Below are 18,942 nucleotides of genomic sequence, written 5' to 3'. Positions count from 1 at the left end.
CTAAAAAATACATTTCGCTGGTCTGAAATTAAAATCATTTGCCACTTTATAATTTCTATAGCAGTTGAAACCCAGGAATCTTATTTAAAGTAGACCCAATGAAAGCAATAGAATGAAAATTAGTTACAACCTATGTGAATTTCATTAATTTCAGTAGGATTGTCCTAAATATATTTATCCAGAATGGCATATAACTTACATACATACATGCACCATTCATATATGCATCTTTAATACATTAGCAATAGCAATAACACTTAGACTTATATACCGCTTCACAGTGCTTTACAGCCCTCTCTAAGCGGTTTACAGAGTCAGTATATTGCCCGCAACAATCTGGCTCCTCATTTTACCAACCACGGAAGGATGGAAGGCTGAGTCAACCTTGAGCCGCTCAGAATCGAACTTCTGGAATCAGCAGTGAGTTAGCCCTGCTGTACTGCATTCTAACCATTGTGCCACCATGGCTCTTATTATCAATTTTAAAAAGCCTGGAAACAAATCAATCTCACATGTTGCTCCCAACACTGAAATCTTGGCTATTGAATATAACTATTGAAAAGAGATACTGAAAGCTTTTTAAAAAACTTTGATCTAAAAAAGGAGACACTATTCAGCTAAGCTTTAATGGATAATAAATAATCAGGAAGGTCCTAACTTAGTAGCCAGTGAAGGTATGAAAATAACAAAAGCAGAGAACAGTGGGAATTGAAAAATATACCTTCATCAGCATGCTTGTGATTGGGGAATTCAGGAATCTCTTAAGGGTTCACCATTTGTGAATTATGCATCTCACACTCACTAGTAGGCGTAAATGCATAATTCTAATCTGTTCTTATAATTTATTTATAACACACCAGTAGAATGTAAATTGTCTGCCTCCTTTCAACAAGCTATCATGCCATTTAAGGTATGCAGATATTTCAGAGGAGGCTACATAGACAATTTGCCTAGGCTAGCACATTGATTCCAATTAAAGGGCACATAAACTGCTAATGATAAATTAAACTTGTTCTCCCTGGCTCATGGGTAAGATGCACAGAAGGGCTGCAAAGCAAAGTAAACAGAAAGTAACTATTCGTCCTAAAATAATAGGTACAATACAGCATGTTTTTTCTTTAAAAAAAGTTAAATCTTCTCTTCATGATATTTAATAAAAGAAAAAAATATTGCTTATGACTACAAAAGTAAGATGCAAATAGTCCCATATCTATGGCACTAGGATTGACAGGAACATAACCAAATGGAAGCAGTAAAGGAAAAAATTCATGCTAGTGAAATTTGTTGCTGATTGAAGTACAACGAAAGATGCAACCAACTACCACATACACACAGACTGCATAGCTTGCTCTTGGTCACCTTGCTCTTTCACACATGATAAATGGAAGCAGGGTGGTGTCTGTAGCATCCTATGTGAGAAGGAGGCTTAGATATTTTTTTTTTTTTTGGTTTCCTGCTGCAGTAGAATTCTTACAATACATGTACCATTTTCTACTACTTTCATTTGATCCAGGCCACTAGATGCAGAATTCATGTCATGCAGTAAAATTATTCCCTATCATTGTTTTAAATAAGGTGAGGTTTAATTCAAGTTTAATTTGGACTAACTTACTATCTCTAGGAAATATCATGTTATGTCTTGCTTGAAATCTTACTTTTTTACATGCATTTCTTCTTTTAGTAGCAAAGCTTCATTAACTCTGAGTGAGTGTGTGTGTGTGTTTATATGCCTTCAATTCAGTATTAACTTCTGGTGACTTCCTGGATAAATCCCTCTGGCTTTCTTGGCAAGTTTTTTCCCCCAGAAGTTATTTGCCATTCTCTTCTTCCTAGGGCTGAAAGAGAGTGACTGGCACAAAGTCACCCAGCTGGCTTAGTGCCTTAGGCAGGACTAGAACTCCTGGTTTCTAGCTGATGCCTTAACTACTACACCAAACTGGCTCTCATTAATTTTCTGCTCTATATCAAATAAATAGAGACTGTTCTCTGAGCAATTCAAGTTTAAATCATAAACAGTAATGGAATTGAAATGCCAAATGGCCAAACCATCAAGTTCTGTCAGGATGAAGCCTGCAAGTCTGAGCATTTTACACTGGATAATGTCAAGTATGGATAAGTTAGAAAGATTACTAAAGAATACATTTAAAGAATGAGAAAACTTCTAGTGATAAAAGTCAATAGTGGACACACCATCAAAACCATCAATACTTGGGCCATATCTGTCATAGGAATTATTAACTGGATGCAAGCTGTACTGGACAGTTTGGACCAAAAAATAAGAAAAGTGATGAGTATTCATTATGCATTGAATCCCTGTGGTGATATTGATAGATTATATCTGCCCTACAGAAATAGAGATAGAGGTTTACTTCAAGTCAAACTGTCAAAGAAGAAAACCTTCTATTGGCTGATTCTGTAGAAAACAGCCAAGAACAATCATTGATGCAAGTTAAAAATTGGAACTTACTGAATGTACAGGAAACAAAACATAAATATTGAAATAATGTAATAAAAACAAGAACAGAATGCTGGCAAGGAAATGCATTGCATGGACAATTTCTATAAGGGGGAAGTAGGTAAAGGTAACACCTGGCAATGGCTTACAACTGGAACGTTTTAAAAAAAAGAAACTGAAGACTTGACCAAAAAATGCAGACTCTGCAAAAAAGCAGAAGAAACAATAGATCATATTATCAGCTTGTGTAAGAAAATCATGCAAACTATTATCAACCATAACATAACACAGTCACCTGGAATAACTGTAAAAATTATCATGTGGCAGTAAAAAAAAAAAATGATGGGAAGATAGAGTTGAGGTAGTTGAAAATGAACAGGTTAAAATGTTGTGGGTATCAGGGTTCCCAGGTGAAACACAGCAATGCAGAAAATACAGCTCATACAGCTCGTCCTTTCAATGCTGGTTTATTGCGCATTATCCCAGGCACACACTGCAATCTCAGAAAGACTCGAAATCAGCGCTATTGCTGATCAGAGAGGCACATTTAAATAGCCCGCCCCAGCAATGTCAGGATATAGACATGCCCACACCCCATAACGCCGGATCCGGCATCTCACAGGCATCATGGGACCGGCCGCTGTCATCCCACCGCCGGATGCGCCCCAGCAGTAAGGAAATACAGAGACACCTATCCCCGGCGTAGCCATCCGCCCCACCCCGCAGACGACCGCCTAACACCCAGTGCCACCACTACCAGCCCTGTGAACACAGCCCCGCCCCCTCTTCTAAGGTTGCCGTTTTGGCCCGTCGCCCCGTCCTCCGCACCATCTCGCGTCAGCATTGTCGAGCATGCCGTGGGGCTCGACAGTGGGATTTGCTAATACAAATTGATAAAATCATGGCTCACAACACACCACACCAGACTTAACTGTGGTTGAAAGAAGAAAGTATGGATAATTGAAGTGGCAATAGCTGAGACGGGGACAGAACAATACCAGGGGACAGTAGAATAGAAGACAATGAACTGGAAAAGATCACAAAATATCAAAATCTGAAAACAAACGTTGAAAGATTATGGCATAAACTGGCCAAGGTGATCTCTAGTTATCGGCCCACTGAGTGCTATACCTAAACATCTTGGAGAAAATCTCTGTGTTGACAAATTGTCCATCTTCAATTACAAAAGGCGACAATGCTTGGATCCACAGATACTGTATACTACATTGATACCTTATGACAGCCTAGCTTCTTAGGAAGAACTCAATTTATATGAAGGCCAACAGCATCTAAACCGGAAGCTGTAGTTTTACATTGTTGTGCATATAATAACAATAATAATTGTATACCATCCAACTTTCAAAGATTACATCTCTGCTTCACCCATCTCCTCCTTGTGTCTCCTTCCTCTTTTTTAAAAAATGTTTTTCCCCCTTAGGAAAGAAGTGGTACAGGAGATATTTATTATGTATATTCAGCATGGGGGCTGCTTTAAAAATCAAAGTTATTAGGTAAATGGGATAAAAAGAGCTTCTCTATCTCTGTTTGCTTTTACCCAGAACCAATTATTTATTAAAAGTTTTAGTTTCTCAGCTGATGAATAGATAACTTGAATCTGAATTATGCAAGAGGCAAGATATCGGTACTGTATAAAGCAATAGGTAAAATATATTAATTCTTTGAGAAGTTAAAAATTATGTAAAAAGAGCACTTCCTCAAGTATTCTTGAAAATGGAATTCTGAAACATGGTTGTCTGTAACTTAATTCTACGATAGGAAAGCATGAAAGATTGCACTACAGCTTCACTATCCTTTCATCTGTCATTTACTCTTAATTTAGGTTTTCTAGTACATTTGCAGTTAACATTACCTGGCAGCCTATTTTCAGTGCCAAAATTTGGATCACAAAGAACAATCATTGGAATGAGAATGTCTTTGAAGATTTGCAAAGTGACTTTCTTTTTGTGAGTGACTATTGATAGCTTTTAGTGTTCTGGGATTATGGGACCTGCTTTCCAAAATTCTGACATGTAGTATTGAGGAAAGACATGCACGTTAAAACAAGGCCACTATTCCTGTCCCGCCTGAACTATGCCATGTAGAGTTTGGCTTTCTCTGTGTGTGTGTGTCTCTCCCTGTCTCGTTCTCTCTCTGTCTCTCTCTCTGTCTCTCTCTCACACACACAACAGGGGTGTGTTCTATTTACCTTTACTACTCGTATGCAACGGGATCACATGCATGTGCTAGCTTCGCTTGCACACACGCCTTTCTCCTGCGCATGCGCAGATTGCCGATGACAACATCCGGGGCGGTGTGGGCAGTGCTCCCATCAGTTTTACTACCAGTTCTTGTGAACCAGTCCGAACCAGGGGCAACCCACCACTGACCCATACCCACTTGATAGAGACGTGTTTAACTTTGACTTAGGAGGAGGAATAGGCACTTTCTTAGTCATGGAATGATAGAAGTGACAGGGATAATTTAGGTCTTCAAGCCATTCCTTTCTTTGCTCTGTGCAGAAATCTAAAGTATGACTTGACTGTTGACCATCCAACCACTGCCTGAACACATGCAATGAAGGGAAAGCCTCCATTTCTCTAAATCGGGGGTGTCAAACTCATATCATCATGGTGTCATGTGACGTATCAGGACTTTTCCCCCCTTCGCTAAACCAGGTGGGGGTGGAGCCAGCATGTGACGCATCTGGCCTGCAGGCCGCGAGTTTGACACCCCTGCTCTAGATAATGAGTCCCATTATCAAATTGCTGCTAGTTATCAAGTACTACTGAAAAAGCTAGGATGATGGGGAAAGAAACACATTGTCTTAATATTTTGAACTAAAATCTGAAATCCTTCACATTTCATGAAATATGCCTATATTTTATATTGGGATGCTCTATCAAATACAAACTGCTGCATACAAAATTGCCTTTTGTTTCAATTAAGCCCTCATCTTTCCCTTTTTAATATGTTTTGTCAAATACTCAAGAAAATTCTATAGTGCTGGCCAGTAAATGCCCCATAGGAACTTATTTGTCAGGTTGCCTAAATCAATACGACATGCTTCCAAGCAAGCAGGTTTTGGATCCACATGTAAGAATCAGATTTGCAGCAATTAGTTCCTGATTTACTACAGGACATTTCCATTTATACTGATATAAATCTGATGAAACAGAATTATAAAATAATTGTTCAGAATGGCTATCCCTGCACAGGATTTCTAACAGTTCTTACCCCAGATAAAGTTGAATTATCTGTTTTATATGATTAATATCCTGCTTGAAACCTTTAGTGATAGCATTCCCCTTTTTTTATGCTAGCAAATAAGATCAGGATCAGGGCCACTCTGTTTGACTGTTCACTAATTGAAATGAGAAAGCAAAGAAATATTAATTAAACCGTGGATGGCAATGTAATGACCTCATTTAAACCAACCATGCAAGGAAATTCAGATTTAATGCTGAAAAATAAGGCTAACAGTTGGAGCCAATAGAGGAACCTTATGTGGAGGGATATTTACACACTAAATAACGATATTGTGGTTCACTCTGTTTCATCAGGACAGCAGCGAGTGGAATATGGATCTTTTTAAAACAAATAAATTCAGAAGAATGCGCAATTAAATTACTATCAGCTTCTGATAGCATTTGCAATATATTTTTAGCTTTAGTTACCTAAACATTGCTATTGAATCATTTGTACCTTTATACCATTTAGAATCATAAAATCATGGGGTTGGAAGGGGCATTGGAGCAGTGATGAAATTCGAATTTTTTTACTACCGGTTCTGTGGGATGGCTTGGTGGACATGGTGTGGCTTGGTGGGTGTGGCTTGGTGGGCGTGAGAGGGGAAGGATACTGCAAAATCTCCATTCCTACCCCACTCTGGGGTCAGTTCTCTGAACTACTCAAAATTTCCGCTACCGGTTCTCCAGAACCTGTCAGAACCTGTTGGATTTCACCCCTGCATTGGAAATCTTCTAGTCCAAACCTCTGCCCAAGGCAGGAGTCCTCATACCATCTCGGACAAATGGTTGTCCAATCCTTTTTCTTGAAAACTTAGTTGCATTCACAACTCCAGGAGGCAAGCTGTTCTAATGCTTAATTGTTCTCACTGTATTGCTTAATATTTCTCATAAAGTTCTAAAATGGTGTATGCCTGCACTTGTACTGTTTTGTATGCGTTTGTGTACCTTTGTTACACAAATGTATTTCTAGTTTACCTTCTTTTCTGGAGAGGTTAAGAATTCCCTCTTTTACAAATCAAATATTTCTTTTGGATATCTTTTTGGGAATTTTTGTGGGGAAACTACATTTGTTTAATCTTTTGCACAATCTTTTGTTCATAAATTATAAATGTAGTTAATAACCCCCAATGTTTGTGAGACTTTAATATCATTATTATTTAGTTGTCAATTGCATCATAAAGAAAGACCTGAAACTTCATCTGTATATTACTGAAGTCTTTTTACCAGATTCCTGAGGTTTCTTCACTTGTGCTGTGCATAATGATTTTATGTGTGTGTGTGTGTGTGTGTGTGTGTGTGTGTGTTAGAGAGAAGAGAACTAACTTTTTGTGCTCTGTGAGATTTACAAGCATGTCTAAATTGTAAGATTCACAGTATAATTCTGTGCATATCTGTTTAGAAAAGTAAGTCTCAGTGTGTTTTTTTCTGAGGGGTAGGATTGCAGAATTGGAGATTATTATTTTATATACCTAAAACCAGTGGTGAAATCTAAAATTTGTTACTACCGGTTCTGTCGGCGTGGCTTGATGGGGGGGTAATGTGACTGGGTTGGCGTGGCCATTTTTTTTTTACTTTTAAAACCATTTTTTCTATAACCTCTTCGGTGAAGAGGTTGTAAAAAAATGCTTTCAAAAGGCTCTGATGATCCCAGCTGAGTTGCCTGATCATCAGAGGATTTTTTAAAAACCCTCTGCTGATCAGGCAATTCAGCTTGGATCGTCAGAGCTTGGATCGTCAGAGGCATTTAAAAGAAAAAAAGCCTCTGATGATCGTGTGGCTCAGCTGGGCATTTGGGCGGGGGGGCAGGGATTTTTGCTACCGGTTCTCTGAACCACCCACCTCAATCGCTACCGGATTGGGCAATCTGGTCTGAACCGGGAGCATTTCACCCCTGCCTAAAGCTCTTTCCCCCATCAGGTGTCCTCTTGATGTTTTCTTACAAAGCTCTTATCTAAAATTGAAATTATAATTTGAAAAAAATGCTTAAGTAACATGTACCTTTTATAGATTCAAAATCTCGATTTTATTGTTTATGTCACTGACACCTGGCTGGACAAATTGATAGTAATATAATATTCCTCAGTAGACTTGCTGTACATTTGAATCATCATCTTGAGAATTGGTAAATTATGTTGGCTTCACAGACAAAGTTGTGATTCTAATATTGCCCTCTGTGTTTTGCTTGAAAAAGTTACATTGCCCATAAAACCCTTTCATCTAGATCAGTGGTTCTCAACCTGTGGATCACAACCCCTTACAGGGGTCACCTAAGACCATTGGAAAACACATATTTTCAATGGTTTTAGGAATAATTTTATGGTTGGGGGTCACCACAACATGAAGAACTGTATTAAAGGGTTGCGGCATTAGGAAGGTTGAGAACCACTGATCTAGATGGTAGTAGCAATAATCTGAAGACATCAACAGCTAAATGCCAATTGTCTACATCTACTTCCTTTAAAAATGACCTTTGAATGGATTATTGCTAGATAATTCCATGTACTGTAAAATAAAGCCTATTAAGAATAAAGTTCTGCATCCTTCTAGATGTTAGTGAAGTACAACTATCAGCACACTCAGCCAGTGTGGTCAGTATTAACAAATGCAGGATCTATGATTCATTATTGTCTGAGTCCATAGGCTTCCCATCCTTTCATTATAGCTTTATGTTTTAGAGTAGGATTTTTTTAATTAAAAAGGGGGGGGACAACTAAAAAAGGGTATAATCTATCATTTTAGCTATATAAATAGTTACAATGTGATTATTATTCAAGTACATTCTGTGGTTGTTTTTTCCTTTTGCTTTGGCAATGCATATATTTTTATTTTTCTATGTTTTCTCATTTTTATGGCATTTTAAAAGCAATTAAAGAAAACGTTTTAAAAAACCTTTGGAGTGTTTTTTTTTTTTGCTAGAATAGTGTCAGAGGATAGAGTTTTTTAATATAGCAATGGGGAGATAATGTGACTCTGTTTACATCTTTAAATAGTCTTTAATATCATCAGACGTTTTATCTATCTAGATGGATTTTGTAGATTGGGATGTTGAGTTGTTAATACAGCACTTGTTTTGCTCTAAGCATTTATAGATGGGAGTTTCTCATGGCAGTAACAGTGAAGATATTACTCTGCTTGATGGAATGGGGGGTTTGACTCAAGGCAAAGGAGAAGAGAATGACGAGGCATTACAGAAATATTTGTCTGCTGAGAAAGAAGTAAATGTGGGAGAAAGAAACTCAAAACAATTCTGCCTTGTTTTGTTAGGTTAAGGTTGACATAGAGAGGGTTTTGGTTGGACTTTCAGATGGTTTATGTCAATTTTGAAAGCCTCCTTACTTTCTTCCTAAAGAGGACTTCTAGACTTATAATGTGGTTGTCAGGGTTCCAACCGATGCCCTAATTAAATCATGAGCCTCGAGCCAAGCTTCAAAAGAAATCCAGTTATTTATTAGGAGCTTCGTGTCAGCACATTCCAACTGAAGCCAACTCTGACCTGGCTCTGACCCTATTTTCCCCTCCCCCCAAGGTGTGTCATCGTCACATTTTCCAACGAAGCAATTTTGCAGGTTGTAGAGTCCCTCCCTCCGGCCACTGTGGGTATCTGTGAGGATGGCCTTCACATAGGCTGGAATGTGCTTTTGTTTTGACTGAACTGTGATTCCCTCACTGCAGCTGTGAGGCTCGGTTCCCCATCCCCCTGCCTATGGTAACTGGAGAGCAGGTCAGGAATGCTTTGCGAGTTGACATTTGGCTTCCCTCACTTTCTGAAGGCAAAGTGTGCAAAGCAAAAATAGTTATAAGTACAGATTGATTTCAGGGTGCGACCCTCCCCCAGGTTTTGTTGGGTTTTCTTCTTCATGGAATTTAGCTATGAGGCAGTCAGCTTGGATGTTTCTGCTCTTTACCCAAGATGTCTCTGATAGGGGGGTAGCCCTTCCACTTGATTAGGTATTAGAGTTGTCTCCTGTACCACCTCAAGTTGAGAATGCATTGCAGTTCATAATGGGTTTAGTCCCCTATGACCACTGGGTCCAGGGGCTCATGGGGTAGTGGTCTCAGGGCTGACCTGACCACGGGTTTTAAGAGGCTGCTATAGAATACTAGGTGTACCTTCCCTAGCAGTCAGGGCAATTTTAATTGCACCGTGACTGGGTTGATAATTTTTACTATGGGGAATGGCACCATGAACTTGGATCCCAGCTTCTTGCTTTGAGAAGTTTTAAGCTCAGGTACTTTGTGGAGAGATAGACCTTTTCCCACAGTTGGAACAGCTGTTTCGAGGCTCGGTGTTGGTCTGCCTGTTTCTTATAGGTCTGAGCCACTTTAGCTAGTGCTTTCTTTACATTTTCCATGGTGCTTTCAGCACTGACAGCCAGTCTGTCAAGATGACTGAGGAGGGGGGGGAATCCCTTGAATATTCTGGCATTGGGACGAAGTCCATGCCGCTCATTAATTTGAATGGAGTTAGTCCCGTGCTACTGTGAACCGCATTATTGTACGCGACCTCAGCGAAAGGCAGGAAGTCCATCCAATTGGACTGCTGATAGTTCACATAACATGTCAGGTACTGCTCTACCATGGTATTCAGTCTGTCTGCCCCCCATTGGTGCTCAGGTGAAAGGCTGAGCTAAGGCAGGCTCTCTTTGGATAGTCCACTCTCTGCCATGGTAGCCTGAGTTTCTCTCCACAAACCCCAGGGGTTGGGGAGTGACTGGAGAGCACAGGGCTCAGGAGTCCCAGTCATTTTTATTAGTTTTGAGAGAGTTAGCTTGCTATCAGGGTTCCGACCGATGCCCTAGTTAAATCATGAGCCTCGAGCTAAGCTTCAAAAGAAATCCAGTTATTTATTAGGAGCTTCATGTCGGCACATTCCAAGCCAACTCTGACCTCACTTAATTCATACCCCAGCTCTGACCCTGTTTTTCCCTCCCCCCAAGGTGTGTCATCAGTCACATTCCCCAACGAAGCAATTTTGCAGGTTGTAGAGTCCTTCCCTCCAGCCACTGTGGGTATCTGTGGAAATGGCCTTCACATAGAGATGGCTGGAATGTGCTTTTGTTTTGACTGAAGTGTGATTCCTTAGCTGCAGCTGCGAGGCTCGGTTCCCCATCCCCTGCCTATGGCAACTCGAGAGCAGGTCAGGAATGCTTCGTGAGTTGACAGTGATGGCACAACCTCAAGACAGACCTCGAGACATCACTGACTGAAGAACAAGTGGCTGAATCATTATTTCAGCATTAATATCAGGTAGCCATAGGAATAACAAACCTGAAAAATGTAGCATTTTGGACAAAGTTTACCTTATCTGGGACAGCCCGATAGCCAGTCTTGTTCTGTTCTGTTCTGTTCTGTTCTGCTCTGCTCTGCTCTGCTCTGCTCTGCTCTGCTCTGCTCTGCTCTGTTCTGTTCTCCTGGTAGTTTATCAGAGAGGATAGGGTGGGTGAGGAGAGAAAAGATCAATTCCTCATTCACAACAGAGTATGAATTGTTTATTGTGGGCAGGTCAAAAGAATTTCTTGCAGATTGGATCAAAGTTGTGTTTGTTTTAAGCCTACTTAAAGAAGAAGCAGCCAGATGGGCATTTCCACTCATTGACAATAATGATACCAATTTATCTATCACTATCACAATTTATCTATCAGCTATCACAATTTTATGCAAAGATTTAGAGCTGCATTTGATTATTCAACCAGAATAGCAGCTGCAAACTGGGAGATCTGACAGCTGACAGGAGAAATTCATTGAATTTATGACTACATGATTGATTTCCAGTTTTATGTCTTGGAATGATTTTCATCTGCTTGACCAATTTCAGGAAGGACTTTCCAATGAAATAAGAGATGAATTGGTAAGACAGGTAAGATTTGGAAGAGTCCTTTCAGCTTTGCATGATAACTGATGGCAGTTTGGAGGAGTTGAGGCACAGAGGATTTGCACCTATTCATCACCTTTTCTTCCCTCCCCATTGCCTTCTTGGATTCTAATGATGTAGAATCCATGTAAATCAGAACAATAAGAGAGCCCTCTTTACAATGGAGAAATAGAAAAATGAAGACTTCAGATTGTGTTTTTACTGTTGTACACTAGGGCATGTAGCTTTCTTGCTCAGAGTCAGCTAGAAATACTGAATCTATGGAAATGTATGACCTTGTAAGTAAATGCTCAGACCACTCTAAGACTTTGGCTTCAGGAAATTTTGCACTTTCCCCTTCTAAGAACTCCACAGGGAGTCCTTGGACAATTAAAGGTAACTTGAACACCCCATACTAGGCAATTGCAACTGCAACCAGACAATATATCTATTAGCCTTTGCACCTCTGTAAGCTTGCAGATTGAACTCTTGGTTCATTTGGACTCTTGGGTGAATGCTAATTTTTTAGATGTAACTATGGTGCATCAATTTGGCTTAGCTTCACAACTATTGGAAAAGCCTATGCAGGTGGAGATGAATTGACAGCAAAACGCCTCTCAATTCAGCTCCCATACTGCATCTTATGACTCCTCTAGAGTATAAACAACCCTGAAGTTTTGGTTCCTTCCACATCCCAATTATGCTAGGTAGATCGACTTGAGACACAAAATCCTAATATTCATTGGAAACAATAGGCAGTTTCTTTTCCTTTCCAAAATGTCTACAGCACTATTTTTAGGCATTTGACTCTTTTCATTTTCTCCTTTTTATATCACTTCATTCTTTGCCACAAAAGTATGTAGATTGTTGGTGTTTTGGGGAAGACTTCTCTTGTAACACTTGTAACACATAATCAACTTAATATTTATATCCAAGACCCCAGTTAACAGGCAATATTCCATGTGCCTTTAAAAGTTAGCTTTAAAAGAGTTCCTAGAGAACAATGTGAAGAAAGAATGTATTTGCTATTCTTCCTTTGCCACATCCACACTCTCTTTTTTTTAAATAAAAAAGTAAACTTAACAAGCTATTATGTAAATGATTAGAAAAGCAAACGTGTGAATTTAGCATCCTTTCAAAGCTTATTCCCTCATTTTCTGGAGCTATAAACCCACTGGACACCATTATTATACAGTTTTCCAATGAGGAGCAACTGTCTGGAACACTCATTGACATCTCAAGTCCTTTCCTTGTCCAGCAAGGAATTATCAAAGTTGGTCTACTCACTGAATCTTCATTCCACCATGGTCATCAGCTTTGCTTTTTGTGGAATTTGTATTCAGTCCTCCATTTCTTCCCCAGAAATCACACTTACCACATTCATGATATGGATTAATTAACTAGATTAATTGTTTGTAAATGTTTTCCACAGGAAAAAGTCAGACAAGTGCCATTTCTTTGAATTGCCTCCAAACTCATTAGACAATGATCACCAGGAAAAAAAAGTTCTTGCTTCCTGCCATATTGTCTGTACAATTGATCTTGTTGGGCAACAAGAGAAGGGAAGCTTTGTGTAAATGTTCCAATTTGGACTTATTCAACTACCTGGCCTATCTTCACACATAGGAGGGGGAGTGACTCTGATGGTGATGGCATGATGAAATGTGGGTTTCAATCACAGAAGGAGGAGAGAAATGCTTGGTTATTACAGAAAAGATATCTGGGATTTTGGGAAATAATCTCAAACTAACTGCCTGTACTGTGTTAGGTAAAATGGAGATAAACTTTGATATGCTTTCAACATTATGCTATAATCCTCTAACCAGTGGTGAAATCCAATTTTTTGTACTACCGGTTCTGCGGGCGTGGCTTGGTGGGCATGTCAGGAGAAGGATACTGCAAAATCTCCATTCCCACCGTACTCCAGGGGAAGGATACTGCAAAATCCCCATTCTTTCCCCACTCCTGGGGAAAGAATATTGCAAAATCTCCATTCCCACCCCACTCTGGGGCCAGCCAGAGGTGGTATTTGCCGGTTCTCCAAACTACTCAAAATTTCCGCTACCAGTTCTCTGAACTGCTCAAAATTTCTGCTACCAGTTCTCCAGAACCTGTCAGAACCTGTTGGATTTCACCCCTGCCTGTAGCCACATTAAAATACATTTTAAGACCTGTTTCCTGACCTTACCAACCTCAAAGGACTGACACTCCCATTATTTTTGCAATTATGTTTTTTTATATTTTGTCAAGCACTGGGGAAATCAGGAGAGCCAGGCAGTTCAAATATGTATAAAGACTTACTGCAAGCTTAAACTCTCTATAAAAATCTGACCAACTGGCCATTAAGAGAAATGAGTAGGAGATAAGAGAGGCATTCTAAGTGGGCTGGACTTAACTCTCTTGCAGGTATGCAGGGATTCATAACTTATGAAGCATTTGACCCTTCCTCAGTCTCAGCCTGGTTATCTCCTACACATTTACCTCCTAAGCCGTGTAGATCAATTTTAAACCATTCAGAAAAGGGTTTTTTTTTTTAAATGTTTTGAGATGATGGGAGAGTTGTCACCAATATAGATAATACAGCCTCTCATTTTTGTCAAATTCATGTGAGGGAGTAGATGTTCTCTATCAATATTAATTGCTGAAGAAGAGCAAGATAACTGAGACTTCATCTAGATAAGATGGAGATACTGTTGGTAGGTGTCTTGTCTACTCAGCAGACTGAGAAGACAAGGCAACTTAGAAATTCCTTCAGTGGATTAATTCATGAGATTGTTTGTAAATGTTCTTTTGGATACAAGATTTTTAAGAACCTTCATATGGAGCAAAGCTTTTTTTATCATGTTAAATTGAAATACTAATTATGATCATAGCAATCTACAATTTTTTATAATCCAGTTAGCCATTATTGAAATGTATTGTCTACTCTTCCCATTGAGTAAGCCTATGAGGGGATGCTATGAGTCTTCCACCATATATAATGGGCACAGAAATGACAGGAGGAAAAGGAATCTATTGCTCTTGAATTCATAGATTTCTCACACTTCTGTCAGAAATAACTTCACAAGCACTCACATTTCCTGTAGGGCATTTGGAGTATAGAAGTCTAGCAGAGATATTTTTTTACCCATTAAAGTTGCTTTTGGTTTTCTGTTAATTATGTTATATTAATATGAATATGCTTATAGTTTCCTTAATGCAAACTGTCTAGAATTTGGGGGTGATTTGAAGGCTTGGTTTTACATTTAGTCATAAATTATATATAGCAATGCCACCTCTAAAAACAATCCAGAAATTAGCTGATCAAAGGTAAGCCAGAGGAGCATTGACAGGGAATATATAGTTATTCATATTATGACAGTCCTTTCTGATTTCACTTCCAATTCATTTCTGGGTCCAATTTGAAATGCAGCATTAACTTTTAAATTCCTAAATGGTCTGGAGATCCAATGATTATTAGCTCTATTATCCAAAACATTTTGTCAGCAAAGATAGGAAAGGTTGTTGGAAATGAGAACTATTTTAGAAGAACTTGCAGTTCCTTAAAAACTTCATAGATAGGCCACTAATACTTTTTTTGAATTCAGCTAGTACCATCATTCCCTTCATGGATTACTGCCTTGTCGTGGTGAAGGGGCTTGAGTAGCTCAATGAAGCTATAAGCTATGCTGTGCAAGGCCACCCAAGATGGACAGGTCATAGCAGAGACTTCTGACAAAACGTGATCCACTGGAGAAGGAAATGGCAACCCACTCCTGTATCTTTGCCATGAAAACCCCATGGACAGTACCAAAAGGAAAATAGATACGATGCTGGAAGATGAGTCCCTCAGGTCGGAAGGTGTCCAATATACAGTACTACAGGGGAAGAACAGAGGGCTAGTACGAGTAGTGCCAGAAAGAGTGAAGTGACTGGGCCAAAGCTGAAAGGACACTCAGCTGTGGATGCATCTGGTGGTGAAAGGAACATCCGATGCTGTAAAGATTTTCTCTCCAAAGGAACCTGGAATGTGAGATCCATGAATCAAGGCAAGCTGGATGTGGTCAAACAAGATGACAAGACTGAACATTGACATCTTAGGAATCAGCAAAATAAAATGGACAGGAATGGGTGAATTTAATTCAGTTGACCATCAGGTATACTACTGCGGGCATGAATCCCTCAAAAGAAATGGAGCAGCCTTCATAGTCAATAAAAGAGTAGGAAAAGCAATACTGGGATACAATCCCCAAAATGACAGAATTATCTCAGTTCGAATCCAAGGCAAACCATTCAATATCACAGTAATCCAAGTCTATGCCCCAATCACTGGTGCTGAAGAGGATGAAATTGACCAGTTCTGTGAAGCCCTACAGCACCTTATAGAATTAACACCAAAAAATAATGTCCTTATCATCATGGGGGATTGGAATGCTAAAGTAGGAAGCCAAAAGATAATCGGAATAACAGGCAAGTTTGGCCTTGGAGTACAAAATGATGCAGGGCACAGGCTGATAGAATTTTGTCAAGAGAATATGATGGTCATAGCATACACTCTTTTCCAACAACCCAAGAGACGACTCTACACATGGACATCACCAGACAGTCAACACAGAAATCAGATTGACTATATGCTCTGCAGCCAAAGATGGAGAAGCTCTAAACAGTCAGTAAAAACAAGATCAGGAACTGGCTGTGGCTGTGGCTCAGATCATGAGCTTCTCATTGCAAAATTTAGGCTTAAATTGAAGAAAGTAGGGAAAAGCTCTAGGCTACTCAAGTATGAACTAAATCATAACCCTGATGAATATACAGCAGAGGTGACAAATAGATTTAAGGAATTAGATCTGATAGACAGAGTGTCTATGGTTTTCCCTGTTGCAATGTATGGCTGTGAAAGTTGGACCATAAGAAAGGCTGAGCGCCAAAGAATTGAGGTCTTTGAACTATGGTGCTAGAGAAAACTCCTGCAAGTCCCTTGGACTGAAAGGCAATCAAACTGGTCAGTCCTAGGGGAGATCAACCCTGACTGCTCTTTAGAAGGCCAGATCCTGAAGATGAAACTCAAATACTTTGGCCACCTTATGAGAAGGAAGGACTCACTGGAGAAGACCCTAATGCTGGGGAAGATTGAGGGCAAAAGAAGAAGGGGTCAACAGAGAATGAGATAGCTGGATGGACTCACTGAAGCAGTAGGCGTGAGCTTAAATGGACTCCAGAGGATGATAGAGAATAGGAAGACCTGGAGAAATGTTGTCCATGGGGTCACGATGGGTTGGACACAACTTCGCAACTAACAACAACAAAAGTACCATCTGTTCTGTCCCCAACCACACGCACACACACCAACAGACATTCAAGAGTTAAAGACCAAACCAGCTGGCAAAATCCTTTTCCTTATGATAACGGAACTTGGCAACAACCTAGTGGCTGCCTGCCAAGAGTTTATTATTTACGAAGAGGAGAGATAACTTCTCCCCACTTCTGATACATCAAAAGAAACAGCTCAATAATTACAGAGTTAATCAAGTCCAGAGATAATCCAGCAAAATCTATAGCAAAAAGTCCGGCAGTGCAGAATGGTGTGGAAGCTTTCAGCTTTGTTCGTCACAAGGTTTGACTGGCCACCACACTCCCTTTTATATCCTGTGGGGTGTGGTCCAGTGACTCAGCCTAATCTTGGGCACGCCTTTTCTTCTGTTGTGCGCGCTTATCTCTGCGATGCTGGCGTGGATCCAGCCAAGACTCATTACCATCACCACTGGCTGCATGGACTTGCTTGGCCCCGGCCCTATCTCTTGCCCTTCGGCGGACACCAAAGGCATTGCCAGAGAGGAGGGTCCTGGAGAGGGAGGCCTTGCCAACTCCTCTCCTTCACTCTCGGAGTCCTCTCCTGCCAATGACACAGGCTCAGATAATGGAGCCACAACACCATCATACTTCACTGCCATGTGTAGCATCCATTATATCTTAACATTAAAGCGAATGTAAACTTTTCAAGTTTAGTGATAGATATGGTTGTAAAGAAGTAAATAGCAAAGGAAGTGTACAACCAGATCTTCAATATGGACTAAACATATTGAAACATGTCATCATATTAAACTGTTTAGATAGAATGAGCTATGCTGTTGATAAATATGATACCTTGCAGATTAAAAAGGGCAGTGACTGGATTTTAATTTACTAATGTGGGTGTGAGTAATAACATAATAAAATATTCAATTTCTGTAGAAAGTTAAAAGGAAATCATTGTCTATTTATTGGTTCACTTTGTAAATTGAAATCAATGAAATTTCTCCAAGAAAGGCATAAAATCAATTGTTAAATAGCATATAACTTGTGATCTTTAGAGTAAATTGTAGTTTATTTGACATGAATCCATGAGACTTCCACATACCGAGTTGCCTTTCTTTTCAAGGCAACTCCAGATAATTTTTGCTGAACCATTTCTAATGCATCGTAGAATGATCTGTTTTTCATGTCCACAACTGCCTGCATTTGCTCTTATGCAAATAATCCAATCAAGCAAATGGAAAACAAGAAGCCATAATCAGGAGGGCTTGACAAACAGTAACCTTAGAGTTTTAGGGGAGAGACCAGGATTTAGATTTATGTTTCTACCTGCATCTGTTGAAGCAATTGATCCATTATGAAGTACTTGAATAGGTCAATTTCAGACAAGCGGTATAAATTGGATCAGATGTGGCAAGTAATTGATGTTGGTTTGATTTAAATGTGTGGTTCGTGTAGTTCATTGCTGGTAGAAATCAACCTAGGCTGTTGAAACTTGTTAACATCTCTGTCCCCTATTTTCATAGTTTATTTATCATGTTGTATTTGGAGGGGGGGTGGAAATCAGTTAATTTCTTTGGTATCTAAAGATAAAGATCTCATTTCGATCTTGCTTTTATTTAAAATGAACAGTTGAAGTGGCCGTAAGCTGTTGTTTTTGTTTTTGTTATTAATTTTGTGATGCATTATGAATAGAAACAAGAGTCAGACACTACTAAGAAGAAACTACTCTCATTCCCAATTTTAAAAGCTGTCATCATCACCTCTAAAACTGATTGGAAAAAATAGCAATTGATGACTGGGCAGGGGAGATGTTAAATGTAGAACAGGAGAGGTTGGTCTGCCATTCCCATCCTGAACATCTTAGGGGGAAAAGATGAAAAAATCAGCTCTGACCCTCCAAATGCCCCTATACCAAATGACACCCTGAACTTTCTAAGTTGTGGTGTACAACCCTTCAGAAATTATAAATCAATAAATTTCCTCTTAAGTATCTTCAAACAATGCTGGGGAAATCTTTGCCTGAAAGTCTTGGTGTGTCTTCTCTTCCATGATGTCAAGTACCCTACCGAGACTACAGGCAATTGAGTAGTGACTAATTAATTGGCCAATCAGAA

At 39.6% G+C, this 18,942-nt stretch overlaps 1 protein-coding gene across 1 annotated transcript in view; it reads left to right on the top strand.

Moving 5' to 3' along the window:
* The window catches only part of USH2A (usherin), a 474,981-nt gene that overhangs the window by 212,164 nt on the left and 243,875 nt on the right, over positions 1-18,942 (top strand). The gene's annotated exons all lie outside the window — the stretch shown is intronic.

The sequence above is a fragment of the Pituophis catenifer genome, unplaced genomic scaffold, assembly GCF_029215685.1.
Source record: "Pituophis catenifer annectens isolate HBS135680 unplaced genomic scaffold, rPitCat1.0.hap2 SCAF_1, whole genome shotgun sequence".
In the NCBI taxonomy this organism is placed as follows: Eukaryota; Metazoa; Chordata; class Lepidosauria; order Squamata; family Colubridae; genus Pituophis; species Pituophis catenifer.
Note: the sequence above shows the minus strand (reverse complement) of the source record. Positions and strands in the feature narration are given on the sequence as shown.